Source organism: Bos javanicus, chromosome 7 (assembly GCF_032452875.1).
Source record: "Bos javanicus breed banteng chromosome 7, ARS-OSU_banteng_1.0, whole genome shotgun sequence".
Classification (NCBI taxonomy): Eukaryota; Metazoa; Chordata; class Mammalia; order Artiodactyla; family Bovidae; genus Bos; species Bos javanicus.
In genome coordinates, this window is record NC_083874.1 from 108,715,790 (window position 1) to 108,734,122 (window position 18,333).

The 18,333-nt window shown below is 45.4% G+C and overlaps 1 long non-coding RNA gene across 5 annotated transcripts in view; it reads left to right on the forward strand.

Moving 5' to 3' along the window:
• Window positions 1-18,333, forward strand: part of LOC133251748 (uncharacterized) — a 142,106-nt gene that overhangs the window by 9,407 nt on the left and 114,366 nt on the right. Inside the window, exon 1 of one of the 5 annotated variants that reach the window (XR_009737774.1) lies at window positions 17,530-18,231. The exons of the other annotated variants lie outside the window; for them this stretch is intronic. This is a non-coding gene — a long non-coding RNA (uncharacterized LOC133251748). Of the gene's footprint in view, window positions 1-17,529; window positions 18,232-18,333 lie in introns of those variants that run through there. 5 annotated transcript variants of the gene reach the window in all.

Here is an 18,333-nt window from a genome sequence, read left to right on the forward strand (position 1 = left end):
TTCTTCTTCTTCCACCGTAAGGCGATCTGAACGTGAGAAGGCCTGGGCACTGTCCACACCTGGTGTGCTCCTGTGTAATATCGCCCTACAGGGGCCGGGGGAAGAACGGCCTCTGCAGTTCACACAAGGAAGCAAGGATATCCACAAGCAGTTGTCTCCTTTTAGATTCATGTCAACAGGAAAACAGGGTTGGATAACTGGAAATATTTTACATGGACATTTGGCTAAATGCTATTCACTTATTATGCCAGTCTAGAATACCAGCACTCAATATGTGAGCAAATTTGGAAAACTCAGCAGTGGCCACAGGACTGGAAAAGGTCACTTTTCATTCCAATCCCAAAGAAAGGCAATGCCAAAGAATGCTCAAACTACCACACAATTGTACTCATCTCACACGCTAGTAAAGTAATGTTCAAAATTCTCCAAGCCAGGCTTCAGCAATATGTGGACTAAGAACTTACAGATGTTGAAGATGGCTTTAGAAAAGGTCTCTGATCTCTGTCAGATCAAATTGTCAATATCCATTGGATTATTGAAAAAGCAAGAGACTTCCAGAAAAACATCTATTTCTGCTCTATTGACTATGCCAAAGACTTTGACTGTGTGGATCACAATAAACTGTGGAAAATTCTGAAAGAGATGGGAATACCAGACCACCTGACCTACCTCCTGAGAAATCTGTATGCAGGTCAAGAAGCAACAGTTAGAACTGGACATAGAACAACAGACTTGTTCCAAATCAGGAAAGGAGTCCGTCAAGGCTACATATTGTCACCCTGCTTGTTTAACTTTCATGCAGAGTACAGCATGAGAAATGCTGGGCCAGGTGCAGAGAAATGCTGGGCCAGGTGCAGCACAAGCTGGAATCAAGATTGCTGAGAGAGATTTCAATAACCTCACATACACAGATGACACCACTCTTATGGCAGAAAGCAAAGAAGAACTAAAGAGCCTCTTGATGAAAGTGAAAGAGGAGAGTGAAAAAGCTGGCTTACAACTCAGCATTCAGAAAACTAAGATCATGGCATCAGGTCCCATCACTTCATAGCAAATAGATGGGGAAACAATGGAAACAGTGAGACTGTATTTTTCTCAGGCTCCAAAATTGCTGTAGATGGTGACTGCAGCCATAAAATTAAAAGCTGCTTGCTCCTTGGAAGAAAAGCTAAGACCAACCTAGACAACATATTAAAAAGCAGAAACATTACTTTGCCAACAAAGGTCCGTCTAGTCAAGGCTGCGGTTTTCCCAGTAGTCATGTATGGATGTGAGAGTAGAGCCATAAAGAAAGCTGAGCGCCAAAGAATTGATACTTTTGAACTGTGGTGTTGGAGAAGACTCTTGAGAGTCCCTTGACTGCAAGGAGATCCATCCAGTCCATCCTAAAGGAAATCAGTCCTGAATATTCATTGGAAGGACTGATGTTGAAGCTGAACCTCCAATACTTTGGCCACCTGATGCAAAGAGCTGACTCATTTGAAAAGGCCCTGATGTTGGGAAAGATTGAGGGCAGGAGGAGAAGGGGACTGCAGAGGATAGATGGTTGAATGGCATCACTACTCGATGGACATGAGTTTGAACAAACTCCAGGAGTTGGTGATGGACAGGGAGGCCTGGCGTGCTGCAGTCCATGGGATCACAGAGTCGGACACGACTGAGTGACTGAACTGAGAGTAGTAGAGTGTTTGTCTCTGAACACCTAGAAATACTCAAAAGAGATAGAAAAAATGTTTCCTAAATGGGAAACATAATCTATACTCCCAGTTTAGGGATTGGGAAATCGTTTGCTTGTTCTCTTTCTCTTTCACTCTCTTTCTCTTTCCCTGAACCCCTCTTTTCACTATCTATCTAATCTTTAGTATAGACAATAATTTCTGCTCTTTTATTTAGGAGACTGAAATTTAAATCCCTAATGGCAGGGCAAAGATTTATTTGAAAAGCATTGCATGTCATTCATTCATTCAAAGAATGTTTATTGAATGTATAGTGTGTGGATAAACCCGTTGACCTAGTCTCGTATCTAGAAGGAGGAGGGCGTGGCACCCCACTCCAGTGTTCCTGCTGGAGAACCCCGTGGACAGAGGAGCCTGGCGGGCTGCGGTCCACGGGGTCACAAAGAGTCGGACACGACTGCATGACTCAACACAGCACTTGGAAGACTAGATCCTAGTCCTGCTTGGATTATTAATTTGTGATATGATTGCAAAAGAGTCATTTCATCTTTATATGGCTCAGTTACTTCATCTTTAACACTGAGGGCTGTTTCTACGCTTCTATTTTAATGGTTAGAAATATATATCTTCTTCTCCCTAGGCATATACAAGATTTTTAGAATCTAATGTGCATGTAAATGTAAGGCGTATTTTTAATGCTTGAAACTGTCTGTGATTAAATACTCAAACAGTTCTATTTCACCGTTGTTATCTTTTTTAGCAAGCATTCTCTGATAAACTGCACAGCAAATAGAAATTACTGATCTAATGAGTGTAAGCCACTGGCAACCCAAGAGCTAAAATCCATTTTGATTACAAATAAACCTCTGTATTTCAGATAAATTTATTTATACCATGTAAATTTTTATTCAAAGCAGTCTGACAAATGAATCACTTCAGCTGAAAACAAAGTAAAGCCAATCTATTCTTCCTTTTCTTTCCATTTAATTCTGTGAGTTTGGGCAAAATTTAATCAATGCAGGGTCATGTTGAAAGCTAACACATTTATCTGATGGGTCAGCTTTCTGATTAAAGAAGGAGCATTGAACTTTTCGTCAGGACAACATTCTCGGAAATGTAGCTTTTCTGTCATGTTGCATCTGCTATTGCAGTCATTTATTATGAAATCCATTCGTTTAAAGGAAGGTGCAGGTAATTAGATTTCAACTCAAAGCTTTGCTGTCTTGTGGGAACTAACATTTTAAATTAAGGGACTTTTGGAAGGACGCATTTATATGGGGGTGACCACAGAGTCCCAAAGGAAAAAAACCTGCTGTCACTAAACCTCCTGGCATGCTTCCAATCCCTGGAAGTCCTCTGTCCATGTTAATGCCCACATTTCTACCTCTTCTTGCCAGCTGGACTATCCTGCTGTTGATGTTGAATGAGTCTCTGGGTTCACATGGTCACACTGACCTTTGAATTAGAGTAACTTTTAACTCTGCTATCAGTTGACTGAGTAACTTTTCCTAAAGTTCTAGTTTAAGGTAAGACTTCCCTTGCATTCTAGTCTCCAGACTGGATATGCACCCGTAGCTAAAAGTGTGCTTGTCACCCATGGGTGAGAGCCAGAAAGGGTAAAGGAATGCAGGACCGAGCTTGCTGGAGCTCCCACTCCTGTCTTTCCCTCCGTCTGATAGACTGTTGTAATTCTGGTCCCACTGCTGCTCTACACCGGTAGTTACGGAATGCTGGGTAAAGCGTTCACTTACCCTCTCTTCCATCACCAAGGGGTTTGATGAGGACCGTGGTGGACTGAAGCTGTTTCTGTGGCTGCTAGTCAATGAGTATCAAAAGACTGGTTTAGTACTTTCTGCAAACATGGATGAGCCAGGGCATGTGTCCTTTAAAAATTCACAAGGCTTTAAGATGAATAGATATATAAAAATAACTCTGTTGTGTCCCACTGTTACCTGAAATTTCATTTATAGAAGAGAGTCTTTGTGTTATTGTATATGGTCTATGTATATGGTCTTTCTGTTACTGCAGATTCAATAGGTCCGTATCCTCTAGCTGCTGTGTAGGTGAGGACTGTGATTCTCTGTAGACAGACGCTCTGCTTTCCATATTCTGTCTGTAAGGAGATCTCTTAATGTTCCAGCATAGAAAGTGAACACAGTCAAGAATTGTCTTTTGAACTAATGAGATCAGATCTGCAGAAGAATCTGACTGCAATTGTTTCTTCTTTCTAAATGTTCATTTATTCAAAAAAAGCACAGCAGAGAGTTTTCGGGTCATTTGATGCTTATCACGATCTGTTGAATAAAGAGAGGCAGCTGGAGCTGCATATTTCAGTTGTGTGAAAGGAAATTAATAAGAGATGGAGATAATCACAGCTTCCATGAAAGGCATCTTGCAGTACAGGTAAGACTGTCTCCCGCTGGAGTTTACGCAGCCAGAGATACTTAGCCGCTGACTGTCCCGTGCTTCTGTGCAGACGCCTGGCACAGTGTTGCAAACGCACCATCCAGCCCCACGGGTCACGGGACTCGAACACCTTGTATTCGTGTAGCACCCGGCCCCAGGGACCTCACAGGGCCGACACGCAACACTGCTCCCTGATCGGTTTCTCAGGCCCCTGCAGCGACCGGGCGACCGCTGTGCAGATCCCGCCGTCGCTGCGTACTTTGCGTGGGGAAACACAGCGGCGCTTGGAAATTCACCCCTGCATTTGACTCCAAGTGTAAGGCTGCCTGATGAATTAGGGGCAAAGAGGCCTGGGCTGGCCGGAAAAGGGCTCTGTCTCCAGGGCACCCTTAGGTGTAAAACTCGGTTCAGTAACAGAGTAGTCATCAGTTCAGTTCAGTTCAGTCGCTCAGTCGTGTCCGACTGTTTGCTGATAATATTTTTTAAAATGACTAGGCATTATTGATCCTTATTAAGAAATAAAGTAAGAGACCAGTTACCAAGAGAAAGATGGTCTGAACCATTGACCCCGTCTGACCACCATGCATCTCCTGTGTGTCGGTGACTCATCACGACACAGTACGAGAACGATGTGTCTTTAAATCTTTGTCATACCACATCTCTGCTTGTGTGAGAAAGCCGTAACAGAGTTGGAGAAATCTGTGGTCCAGGGAGCATCAGACACGTCCAGGCTATTTGGGAACTGGCAGACCTCCCAGTGGAGAGATTTAACACATTTATTGAGGGCAGGGGACTATACCTCTATATCAAAGGGATGTATATTCGGTCTTTCTCAGTGTATTTTCTGGATGTGAATATTGATGTTTCCCCTGAGTGTACTCTGAAGTATGGGGTCCTCTGAACTCAGAAAAAAACGTGCCCATGATTTCCACATAGCAGTAATGTCTCCATTTAGATAGCTATTTATAACAGACTAATGGCATTGAAAACAGGAGCTCCTATCTGCCCTTCCTCTTGACTTTCTGGTACATGAGCTAAGGCAGTGATTCCTTCTCTTCTGTCATCAGCCTGGCCTGTTATTTATAGGTAGAATGATAATCTTCTTACTTTCATATGTGAGAGACTCCAACAAAATCTTCACGATCAAACCCAGTTGGGATACTGATTACCGTATTAATAACTTGCCAATGTATTGTCATCACCATCAGAGGGAAGGGGAGACATGAGCATCTTTGGGTCATCGAGATAAACGTAGGGACGTTCCAGCTCCCTTCCTTCCACACTCAGAGCGAGTGAGGATACGATGGGTCCAAGCCTGTGGACGGAGAGATGCTGGCTGCTGCAACTCCTGCCTGAGCTCCAGGGTTTTAGTGGAAGCCCCTGCAGTGTTCCGCTTGCTTCACTCCCTGTAGGGAGAGGAGCGCACGGGGCCAAGGGGATGTGTCCACTTAAACCCACTCTCCTCTAATAATAGAGCTACTGACAGCCTGATGCCGATTGGCCCCAAAGCCACTGCCAACGATTTCGTGTGCACTTTTACCGGATTTCTCTAAGTCTGAAGACAAGGCACAGCTGCTTCAGGGGTGTGTGGATGGGGCTTAGATCTCGGGTTCCGTGCCCTGGGTCTGCTTCTTCGTCCCTCACCGTGTGATGAGTGGGAGAATGAGGGGGTGCCCTGTGAGCTGGGGGGCTCTCTCTAGCACTGAGCTGCTAGCACTGACCTGCACCCTGCAAAGACCAGGTGTGGGTCTGTGTAGACACGTGCCAGATGGTATCATCACCACCGCTGTTTGTACCAGTGCCTCCCCGTAGTGAATGCCAAGCTTCTGGCTCTGGGAATAAAGTTTTTCTTTTTCTTGACTTCTACAAAGCACTGCCCTTCTGCTTTTTTGTTCAAACCCAAAGGCCAGCCTCAGAAAACATCGTACTTTTTCAATCTTCTCAAACCTGTGTAGGGGCAAAGAATGCCAAAGGCAGCCCACGTATGCCCAGTTGTGAAAGTGACCTTGGAAATGATGGTCTGCGTGAGTGGACAAGGCATTAGATGCCAGTGGGCATGGTTCTAATGCTCCAGGTGAAATTACGTTCAGGGCATGTGTGTGTGTACCTGATTGCTTCTCCCTGCCCCCCGCCCAGTCTACTTTATCCCTTCTTTCTCAGAAAAAGCTTTAAGAACCCCTGTTTCCCATCAATGATTTATTTTCTTTCTCTATGGTAAGTGTGGGCCTGGCAAGGCCCCAAATGAGCAAGACTTTGAGTTAGACAGAGTAGCTGTCGTGGAATTAGAGGGTCGAGTGTAATTTCAGAGAAGCTGGCTGAGTCTCTTCTCATCCCAGCCTGATGCCTCTCCTTGTCTAAAGCTTAGGAGACAGGGGAACAGCCAAGGAACAAGGAACAGGAGGCACGGAGAACTTGAGAAGGCGGGGGGCGTCAGCAAGAAGGCGAACAGCATGGAAGGGCGATGTCAACCATCTTGGCCTTTTATATAATTTTAATTGAGGAGTGTCTTGGCAAAATGAATAGCTGCTTGCGAACTGTACCACAGGCATTTGGAATCATTTCTTAGGCTGGATCTTCAAAGCGAGATTAGATCAGTCAGAGGATATTAATATTTTAAGGCACTTGATGCCTAATGTCAAACTGTAATCTGCACTACTTCCAGAAGTGAGGAGAGTTCCTACTTTATTGAATCTTTTCCAGTGTTGGCAATTATTTTTTCTTATTATTTAAAAAGTTCTCTGCCTACCAGCCAAAATACTGCCTTACTGTTTTATTTTTACTGTTATTAGTGATTCAAACGGTCCATTGCCTTGTGTTCTCCTTTTAAGCTTGTTCAAGGCTTGTGCTCGTATATGTGTTAGATTTTTAGCATTTTGGTTAGGTAAGCCCTCCTTTAAGATACCAGTGGCACAGCTAACGTGTGTGCATACCATGTCACACACAGCAAGATGTACAAAATGCCGAGGCACCGAAGGCCACAGCTAGTGTGTGTGTGTAAGAAGCAGCCAGGGCAGGGTTTTAAACTCCGTGAGATTGCTTTGTATGTCACCCACGCATTCTCTTTTCCTTTTTATTTTTCAACATTTTGTTTGAGATCTTGCAGTGGTTAAGTGAGTTAGCATGGGAATAAAGCTGATTTTGCCCCATTGAAAGACTATTTTTAAACTCTGGTCACTTAAAATTCAACCAGAAGATGCTGTCGGTCATGAGTTGAATCTTAACTGTAGCTAATTCTAACATGTTTTCAAATCAGCCAAATCTATCTTTAAAAAATATAAATGCTGATTTGAGACTCATATGAGACTCACAGTGATTTTCCTAACAGAAGGAAAGTATCAAAGAGTTTCTGCTCCTTTGAGAAATCACAGAGAGATGCGAAGAGAGGAGGAAGTGTGTGTGAAGATTTTCACTTAGTTCCCAGAGACGCCTAGAAACGAAGTGGCCATGCCAGTCAGAGTCCCCGCTGCTACGGAACACTGAAGCCTTCTTTTCCTTATTTTCTGGACTGAGTTATTTCTAAGCAAGTTCTCACTTTAAAAGAATAGCATATATATCATGAGTGAAGGATGGGAGGTCGTCATAAATGTATTTGCCTTTCCAACTAAATCGAGCTTAGTGTTTTCTGGATGGTTCAAGAGGTGGCTTTTTTCATTCAGTTATTCATCTGTTCAGTTGGTATTTATTGAGCTGCATGCTTAAGGCATTAAGCTGGGTATGGGGGATATAAAAACGAACCGCTGTGGACTCTGCCTCCCAAGCAGTGTGGTTGAGTGGGAATGACGTGACGCCTTCTTCAACGGACACGATCCGAGGGGCAAGCGAGAAATACGCACAAGTTTGCTGGAGGGCCCCAGGTGTCCGGCGTGGGGAGGGTGGTCAGGTAGCCCTGGCTAGACCAGGCGTTCAAGTGACGCTCACATTTCCACACGCTGGGGCAGCCGCAGCGGCTGCCCTGCCCACAGCAGGCCTTCCCTGGTGGGCAGCCAGGCTCTGCCCCTGCAGGGGACCCCTCCATGTCTAAAGCGGCACAAACTGTTTGCAGGTGGCCCAGCATACTTTTTCCACTTTCCATTGGGATACCATTTCTAACCTGTTGAGTAGGAGCTGACAGCACTCCATTAGAGGTCTTGTATGTCCTCTTAACTAAATTTGGCACGTGGTGACTGCAGCCATGAAATTAAAGATGCTTGCTCCTTGGAAGAAAAGCTATGACCAACCTAGATAGCATATTAAAAAGCAGAGACATTACTTTGCCAACAAAGGTCCGTCTAGTCAAGCCTGTTTTTTCTAGTAGTCATGTATGGATGTGAGAGTTGGACTATAAAGAAAGCTGAGCACCGAAGAAGTGATGCTTTTGAACTGTGGTGTTGGAGAAGACTCCTGAGAGTCCCTTGGACTGCAAGGAGATCCAACCAGTCCATCCTAAAGGAGATCACTTCTGAGTGTGCATTGGAAGGACTGCTGTTGAAGCTGAAACTCCAATACTTTGGCCACCTGGTGTGAAGAACTGACTCAACTGAAAAGACCCTGATGCTGGGAGGGACTGGGGGTGGGAGGAGAAGGGGAGGACAGAGGATGAGATGGCTGGACGGCATCACCGACTCAATGGACATGAATTTGAGTAAACTCTGGGAGTTGGTGATGGACAGGGAGGCCTGGTGTGCTGCGGTCCATGGGGTCGCAAAGAGTCAGACACGACAGTGACTGAACTGAACTGAATCAGAGGTCCTGTCTGTCCTCTTAACTAAATTCGGCACAAGCTAAACTTCTGTTGTTGTTTGGCTGCTGGGTCGTGTCTGACTCTTGTGACTCTGTGGACTTAACCCGCCAGGCTCCCCTCTCTGGGGATTTCCCAGGAAGGATCCTGGAGCGGTGGCCACTTCTTCTCCACTGGGCCCTCTCTAGAATTTGGGTTTAAAGCAACGTGACGGGGTTCGTCTCACTAGATTGTCACTAGAGTCTGTCTCTGGCCATGACCCCCTTTCATTTCTGAGCCTAGTTCTCTAACCTCCCTGAGGTTATTCTTCAGAATCCTCCCCTTTGGTCGGTTGGGTGAGTTGGGCTTTGGAGCTGTGTGGGCGTCTGTGGTTTCCCGTTTCAGACTGTGTCCGACCCTCTCCCCTCTGCCCTGTCTGTGAGCTGGCCTGAGTCAATGATAGCGGCAGGCTTCCCTGCCTCCTGCCTGTGTTTCAGCAGAGGGGAGTCGCCGCTGGCGACCCGAGGCAGGAGGAGAGTGAGGTCCCGTGTCTTGGTCCGTTCTCAGGGGAAGTCAGCCTTGGCTGCTGCATCTCTGCTTGTCGGAGCTGGGCAGCTGCCAGGCTGATCACACACGACCCTGTGAATACTGCAGCGAGGGGACTGGTAGAGACGGGCAAGACCCTGAGAAGTTGAAAGGGATCAGGCAGGAATGAGGCTGGGGAATTTCTACTTCTGTGCTTCCCCGAACTTCTCTAACAGTGAGCTGTCCACAGAGAGACGAAGAAAGCGGCCTCATTTACAATCACACCCAAAAGAATAAAATACTCATGAATAAAACTGAACAAGGAGGTAAAAGATCTATACAACGTGCATGGACATGGAAGACACTACACTTAGCGAAGCACACTGGTCACTTAAGGACAGACGTTGTGTGGTCCCCGTGTGTGAGTTACCTAAAACGGTCAAACTCACGGAGACGCTGCAGAACTGTGAGGGCCAAGGACCGAAAGACAGTGAAACTTCAGCTTTGCAAACCCAGTGGTTGCTAGAGCTCTGCTGTGTAACACGGCATCTGCACTTGTCAGTGCTTACCAGGCACTTGCGATTTTAGAAGAGTAGTTTATAAGTGCTCTTACTGTGAACATAAAGAAAAGTTTGCTATGAAAAATAAATATATTTCATTATCTGAGGAAAAAACACCTGTAGAGGACATTATTGGGATAAGTGGCAATCTCAAATACAGATAGTGAATTATATAACAATATTGTATCCAAATTAGATTTCCCGACTTTATTTATTATATGGCGCTTATGTAAGAGAATGTCCTTGGTCCTTGAAAATCGCATATTGAAGTACTTTGAGGTAACATGCATGACTTGTGCAGTTTCCGCTCAAAGGGCAAATGATTCAGAAGAAAAATGCACAAGGATGTGTTCACAGACAAAAACAAAATCATAAATAACATAAAAGGTTAACACTCGTTGATTATGGTTGAAAGTTACATTAGAATTCTTTACGCCATTCATGTAGACTTCATCCATTTTTTTAAAAGTTAAGTCGAAATCTAAAAGTTACATAAAAAAGAAGCATACTTCCAGAAAAAGGACAAATGACCTTGTCATTGTCTGGCATTGGTAGCCTGGGAAGTAAACTTGGAGAGCAAGCAAGGAGTGGATTCTTGAGGTGTTTGAGCAACTCTGATGAAATATAATCAGAGAAGACTGAATTCACGGAAGTGAGTGTACTCATTTGGAATTCAGAATCTAATGTTTTGGGTAAAACACTAGGTGCAGACATGTCTAGTTTAATGAACTGGCTGATCTGAAGCTGTCCCCAAGGCTGGCTTACACTGAGAAATGTTAAAATGCTAGCTCTCCTCTTTCCAGCATTCAGAAGATGTGGGAGTCTGAAGCTGAAGGAAATGGGGCTGTTGGAATGGATTTCTTGTGTAACCTGCTCAGCCTCTCCCACTCACACACTCTGCAATGACGTGGCAGGCACCCTCTTCACTGAGGCATTAAGAAATCGTTGGTAAGGAGCACACACCATCCTTGAAGGCCTGTGAGTTTCTAAGTCTCTGTAGTCCATATATAATAACATAGGGAAACTTCAGTGAAATTCTTTTTGTGTCAACAGGAATAATATCACATGGAGTTGTAGAGAACAGGTGGTGATGCAATTACTATAATTAAAATCATGTTTAAAATGGTTGTTGGAAGATGTCTGACCTGCAGGAATTGCTGGCAGTGGCTCCTTAGAAATGCAATAGGTGGCAGCCTAATAAAATCCTTCTTGAAATACATAGGCAAACACAAATTTTAGTTTGGCTGGGTTGAAAACAATATTGGATTACTATAAGTGGGATCTATCCGTTTCCTTACAGGGCACAGCCCCAGGTTCCTTTGAGTTAAGGGGAGGGAAGGTCTCTCTGAGGAGTGACTGCAACAAACCCACACGCATTCTCCTGCTCTTCCAGAAGTCATTTACCAGGTGACCGTGCATGGTAGAGAATGAAACTCAGCTTTTCTGGGGTTTATTGAGTACCGGCTCTGAACTTAAAATGATCCCCAGAAAGTTAAAATAAAATACTGTTGTTTGCTAGTCTTTGTGAGACCTTATAGAGCTCAGATCATACGGAGTCCTAGAGAGTGTCTGTCTCACGGTGTGTCCAGTAAGAACACAAACCCATGTCGTTCAGTCATTCAGTCGCGTCCGACTCTTTGCCACTCCATGGACTGCCACACGCCAGGCTTCCCCCTCCTCCACCATCTCTTGGAATTTACTCAGCACATGTCCATTGAGTTGGTGATGCCATCCAACCATCTCATCCTCTGTCATCCCCTTCTCCTCCCGCCTTCAATCTTTCCCAGTATCAGGGTCTTTTTTCCCCCAGTTGTAAAATTTGTTAAGTCACTTCAGTCATGTCCGACTCTTTGTGACTCCATGGGCTGTAGCCTGCCAAGATCCTCTGTCCATGGAGTTCTCCTGGCAAGAATACTGGAGTGGGTTGCCATTTCCTCCTCCAGGGGTCTTCCTGACCCGGGGATTGAACCCATGTTTCTTCTGATTCCTGCCTTGACAGGTGGGTTCTTTACCACTAGTGCCAGCTGGGAAGCCCCTAGAGTGCGCCTGTATGGAAGTCTCATTTCCAATGGTGCGCTCAGTAATTGGAAATAGAACTTCTGTATGGGCTTCCTGACTCGTGGATGCAGGAGAGAAAGGCACCAGCCCGGTTCGTAGGTTTTCTGTGTGGTGTGTTGGTACCAGCAAGAACAGACTGCCTGCTGCACTGCTGTCTACTCAGGATGAAAACGCTGGTTAACAGGAGTCCTCCGTGTGAGCAGAGCTCCTCGTAGACCATCTGGTCGGATATGTGGTGTGGAAAATCAGACCCACAGTGACTCAGAGGCAGCAGCTAAAGGGCTGGCCGACTGGTGGGGACTTGGAAGTAACACAGTTGAAAAGCCGGTTGTAAGTGTGACTGAAAGTGAGGCGTGTGCGTGGGTCCCTGAGGGTGGGGACAGCGTGTGAGACCCTCATTGTTCCACATCTAGCCGTCAGAGGACACTCAACGTGGAAATGAAGATGTCCGTTCTGTGGATGCAGTTTCCCCCAACCCACTTGCTTCTAGTCCAGTGAGTCCAACTGCAAAGCATCCGGAGTAGCTGGGACAGAAGCTCTACGTGGTTCGTGGGTTCACACTCGTGGGCTTTCACTCCGGTGGCCACTGCCACTCCTAACTGTGCGAACTTCCAAAAACGCAGACCAGCTCCCGACAGGGCTCCCGTTTCAACGGGGGGCCAGTGAGCGAGCTGGCGCTGTGCTGGCTGTGCCACAGCCTCCAGAGAGGGAGGCGGAGCTCGGTCCCCACAGGGCTGCGGTCCCCACTCCAGAAATGCTACCCTCCGCGCGTGTGTCTGCGGAGCATCCTCTTCAGTCCCGGGGCACCCGGCATGGCGCCCCCTCCGCCCAGGGCGCGTGTCACAGCCGCGGAAGTGTGGAAGCGCGGGCACCATCCGCGGCCTCGGCGTGTGTTTCGTCGCTGGGAAGTGCGGCTCAGCAGCCTGCTGGGGCAGACTTCTGACGGCTGGGTTCTGTTTCCTGCTTAGAAGACACCTTGGGAGACCGAGGTATTGCGTGGCAGGATGTGGGATGTCCTGAACAAACGTTTCTCTGAGCTAGTCTCTCATGTATGTTCATTTCTCTGCTAGCCAGAGTCCGTGCCTTCTGCTACAAGAATGTGAGTGACCTCTCTCGCTATTCCCCTTCACAGCCCACTTGGGAAGCAATTGCTTCTCATATCTACAGTTTTGGCTTTGGTGGTTTGGGAGGACTTAGGGATAAAAGGAGGAATTACTGTATCAGAGAGCAGTCATTATTCTGCTCGGTACTCTGGTCATTTTGGGCTCCTTGTGGCAGAGAAGGGGGTCACTGCTTTGTACGGGGTGATTACCCCAGTTACCAGGAAGGAATATAATTTATGCTGCTCAGTGGGAGCAGAGTAGCAGGAGACCAGAGGATTTAATAGAGGATTTCTTACTTGTGTGCTGAATAGGCTGTTCTCAGTAGTTCTGCTCTATGGAAAACCACAGAAATGCAATTACGATTAGTCCACTGCAGTCTTACGTTTGGCAGAAAGTCTGGACCACACTGCTGGGTGACGTATTTGTGTGGCTGAGGTCTTGGTGGAGGTGTGAGGAGCACGGGCCAGGGTGGTAGACGATTAGGATGACTAGCTGCAGCGGTTATGTTTCGTTCTATAATTTTATTCAAAAGTTTTCTCTTCTTTCTCACGGTGGACACAAATGGAGATGTGAGAGCTGGTTAAATTGACTGTTCTAATGTGTTAGCTAGTGACCATTGTGTGGCCTCTATACTGGGGACACGTTCCTCTTTTAAGAAGACTTTTTAAAAATTTAAACGTCACTAAGGAATAATTGACAAGTACTTATATGTATATTTGAATTCTCAATGTGGTGATCCAATATGCATATACATTGATTGATTACTGAAATCCAGGTAATTAACACATCTATCACTTCGCATAATTAATTCCTTTATTATGTGTGGTGAGAATGTTTAATACCTACTCTTAGCAATTTCAAGTATATAAATATTATTAAGTATAGTCACCATTTGCATATCAGGACCCCAGAACTTATTCTTCCTATAATGGGAAATTCATACCCTTTGACCTCATTTTTGTTTTTGTTTTTTTAAGAGTCCACATAGATGCACTGCCATATGGTATTTCTCTCTCTCTGTGTAGCTTATTTTACTTAGCGTAGTGCTCTCCGGCTTTATCCATGTTGAGGTAGACTTTTTTTTATAGTCTTAATATTCCTTTATTATGGAATTTCCTTATCCATTCATCCGTAAAAGGACATTTATGTTATTTTCATATCTTGGATGTTGTGACTAATGCTTCAATGAACATGGGTGTGCAGATATCCCTTTGAGATAACTGATTTCAATTCCTTCAGCTGTAAAACCAGAAGCGAAATTGCTGGATCCTACGGGAGCTCTATTCTTAACCTTTGCAGGACCGTCCTGCTTTTCCGTAGCTGACACTTTATATCTGGATAAAGGATAAGGTAGCTGCTGCTGTTGTTCAGTTTCCCAGTCGTGTCCAGCTCTTTGTGACCCCAAGGACTGTACCATGCCAGGCCTCCCTGTCCCTCACCATCTCCGGAGTTTGCCCAAGTTCAAATCTATTGCGTTGGTGATGCTGTCCAGCCATTTCATCCTCTGATGCCCTCTTCTCCTTCTGCTCTCAATCTTTCCCAGCCTCAGGGACATTTCCAATGAGTCGTCTATTTGCATTAGATGACCAAAATACTGGAGCTTCAGCATCCGTCCTTCCAGTGAGTATTCAGGGCGGATCTCCCTTAGGATGGACGGGTTGGCTCTCCTTGCTGTCCAAGGGACTCTCAGGAGTCTTCTCCTGCACCACAGTTCAAAGGCGTCAAGTCTTTGGTGCTCTGCCTTCTTTATGGTCCAGCTTTCACAGCCGTAGTCGACCACTGGGAAGACTGTAGCCTTGACTACGTAGCCCTTTGTTGGCCGAATAATGTCTCTGCTTTCCAACATACTGGCTAGGTTTGTCATTGCTTTCTTGCCAGGAAGCAATCGCCTTCTGATTTCATGGCTGCAGTTACCGTCTGCAGTGCATTTGGAGCCCAAGAAGAGGAAGTCTGTCACTATTTCCCCCTTTTCCCCTTCTATTTGCCATGCAGTAATGGGGCTGGGTGCCATGATCTTAGATTTTTATATTTAGTCTTAAGCCAGCTCTTTCACTCTCCTCCTTCACCCTCATAGAGAGGCTCTTTAGTTCCTCTTTGCTTTCTGCCATTAGAGTGTTATCACCTGCGTATCTGAGGTCGTTGATGGGTCTCCTGCCTATCTTTATGTCAGCTTGTAACTCATCCAGCCCGACATTTCTCATGATGTGCTTAGCATATAGATTAAACAGACAGGGTGACAGCAGACAGCCTGTCGTACTCCTTTCTCTATTTTGAACCAATCAGTTTGTCCATACAGGGTTCTAGCTGCTGCTTCTTGACCTGCATACAGGTTTCTTGGGAGACAGCTAGGATGGTCTGGTACTCCCATCTCTTGAAGAGCTTTCTACAGTTTGTCGTGGCCCACACAGTCAAAGGCTTTAACACAGCTGATGAAACAGAGAGAGATGTTTTTCTGAAGTTCCCTTGCTTTCTCTATAATCCAGCAAATGTTGGCAGTTTGATCTCTAGTTCCTCTTCCTTTTCTAAACCCAGCTTAGACATCTGAAGTTCTTGGTTCGCATAATGCTGAAGACTAACATGCAAGATTTTAGGCATGACCCTCCTAGCATGGCAGGTGAGTGCAACTGTCCAATGGTTAGCACAGACTTTGGTACTGTCCTTCTTAGGAATTGGGATGAGGATTGACTTTTTATAGTCCTGTGGCCAATGCTGAGTGTTCAGATTTGCTGACATATGAATGCAAAACCTTGATGGCCTCCTCCTTTAGGGGTTTGAATAGTTCTGCTGGAATTTCATCACATCCACTAGCTTTATTAACAGCAGTGCTTCTTGAGGCCCCCTTGACTTGGCATTCCAGAATATCTGGCTCTGGGTGGCTGACCACACCATCATAGTGATTTGGTTCATTAAGATCTTTTTTATCCAGTTCTTCCCATGTATTTTTCCCATCTTTTCTTGATCTCCTCAGCATCTCCTAGGTCTCCACCGTTTTTAAAGCCACCCCACTTTTCCAGAGCTGACACACTGTATGTCTGGATAAAGGAAGAGGCGGTCCTGGAGTTTAAGGCCTGGGTGGCCGTGCTGCATACCTTCCGATTGCATTCCAGATCTTCCTCATTCTCCATGCCCGCCTCTGCCTCAGATGCGATGCATTCCAGTCAGGTTCGGCCAGTGGGAGTCCCTGCAGGGTTGGCTCAGGCTGTTGTGTCCCTTGACTGGGAGAGGCCTCCTTTAATAACCTCTGTTCTTGTGGGCTGGTAAGCCCTCTTTCTCCTCGTTACTGCACTATCCGTTGTGGTTCTTCCACACTGACCAGCAGCTTCGTGAACAGCCTTTGGCCCTTCCTTGGCACATCCCACTGTGAATGTGCTGCTTGTTTCCTGAGTCCCTGGCCAGTACCATTGCTTAGCACCACAACACGGAAACAGACGGAATAAACCACAGCCTCAGCGTGCACTGAACCCATTCGTCTATAGATTGACATTACGGTGATAACTAACCATTTGAACCATTAAAGGATTAAATTTCATAAGGTAGAGTTTTCAGATGTGAACTTTGAAGTGTATATGTATATATATTTTGGCCATGCCACACAGCACGCGGAGTCTTGGCTCCTGTCCTGGTTTAGTTCCTCTGCAGTGACTGCAAGGAGGCTTAACCACGGCACTGCCAGGGAAGTCCCAAGACGTGAAACGTTTTTTCAGAACACAATATTAATATATTATTTTAGTACTCGCTTCCCTTGTGGCTCAGCAGGTAAGGAATCCTCCTGCAATGCGGGAGACCTGGGTTTGATCCCTGGGTGGGAAGGTCCCCTGGAGAAGGGAACAGCTACCCACTCCAGTAGTCTGGCCTGGAGAATTCCATGGACAGTCCATGGGGTCGCAAAGAGTTGGACATGACTGAGCGACTTTCATTTCATTTTCATTTTTCAACCCTTTAGGAATATTTTATGACAGTGTAAGTGCTGAAAAAAGCCAGAAGTATTAAAAGACATGGCCAAAATGTTGAAGAAGTACTGGCAATGTGATTGGAATCTTGCACTTTTCTCAGAATATCCTCTATTCTTTGGCTTGTAATATGATATCAGAAGCTTGCTGTACTCATTTTTCCTCATTAGCAAGTCTTTTCCATAAATCGTTTAGCTCAATATATCTTAAGTATAGAGTATAATATATTTATTCAGTCAATGGAGATGATTTCATAGAAGCATTGACAAATTTGGTGCATTTTAGATTGCAAGTTTGTATTTGTTTGTCTTTCAAATTATATACTGAACTTTTGATGTCTGGATTTTTTAGTGACTAGAAACAGCCTTTTTGAGACATAATTTATACACTATAATGGTCACGTGTTTAGGGTGAACAATTCAGTGGGTTTTAGTTTATATATAGAGGTGTGCGCTGTCAACCTTAATTTTAGAGCACTTTGATTCTGCTCCAGGGAAACCTTACACCACTTTGCTTAATAGTCACTATTTTCACTCCCTGAAAGTGAAGTCGCTCAGTCATGTCACGCTCTTTGCGACCCATGGACTGCAGCCCACCAGGCTCCTCCGTCCATGGGATTCTCCAGGCAAGAGTACTGGAGTGGGGTGCCATTGCCTTCTCCAGGAGATCTTCCTGACCCAGGGATTGAACCTGGGTATCTCACGTTATAGGTAGATGCTTTACCGTCTGAGCCACCAGGGGAGTCCCTGCTGCTCCCCCTAATTCTAGGCAACCACTAAACACTAAACCACTATCCTTTTTTTTATAGGTCTGTTGCGGTCTGGATTTTGGTCTTTCTTTCTGTATCTTGGTGTCTAGTACAGTGCGTGTCAGTTAGTATCCATGCAGTGTAATGGGCTTGTCTAATAAAGTGGTCATCGCCAGCTGGGTGAGGTTAGAGAAGCTGTGTTTGAATAGTCTGCTTTCTCTGAATATCTTTGATTGGTCTACTATAAATTTGTTTCTCTGGACATGCCAAATATGAAGCTGGGAAACTGTGCTTTTATAAAGTGTATTTTTTTTCATCTTCAGAATTGAGATCACACAGCTGCAGTCAGCCTTGTTTTATAACCAGGAGCATACTCTTTTACTTAAATTTCTCTCTGCTCCCCAGAAGCCTTTTGTGACTTCACCATCATCACTGTAATTATAGAATCAGGAAGCGTGTCTTTGGAATTCAGAACTTGCTCTTCAGCTGGTCTGCTGGGACATCCTCAGGTATTCATGTATGAGATTTATTGACAGAATCCCCTCTGTCTCCACAGCAGGTCAGGGTTATGCAGCCAGGGTTCATGTGAAGGACCCTAGGGAATAAGGGCA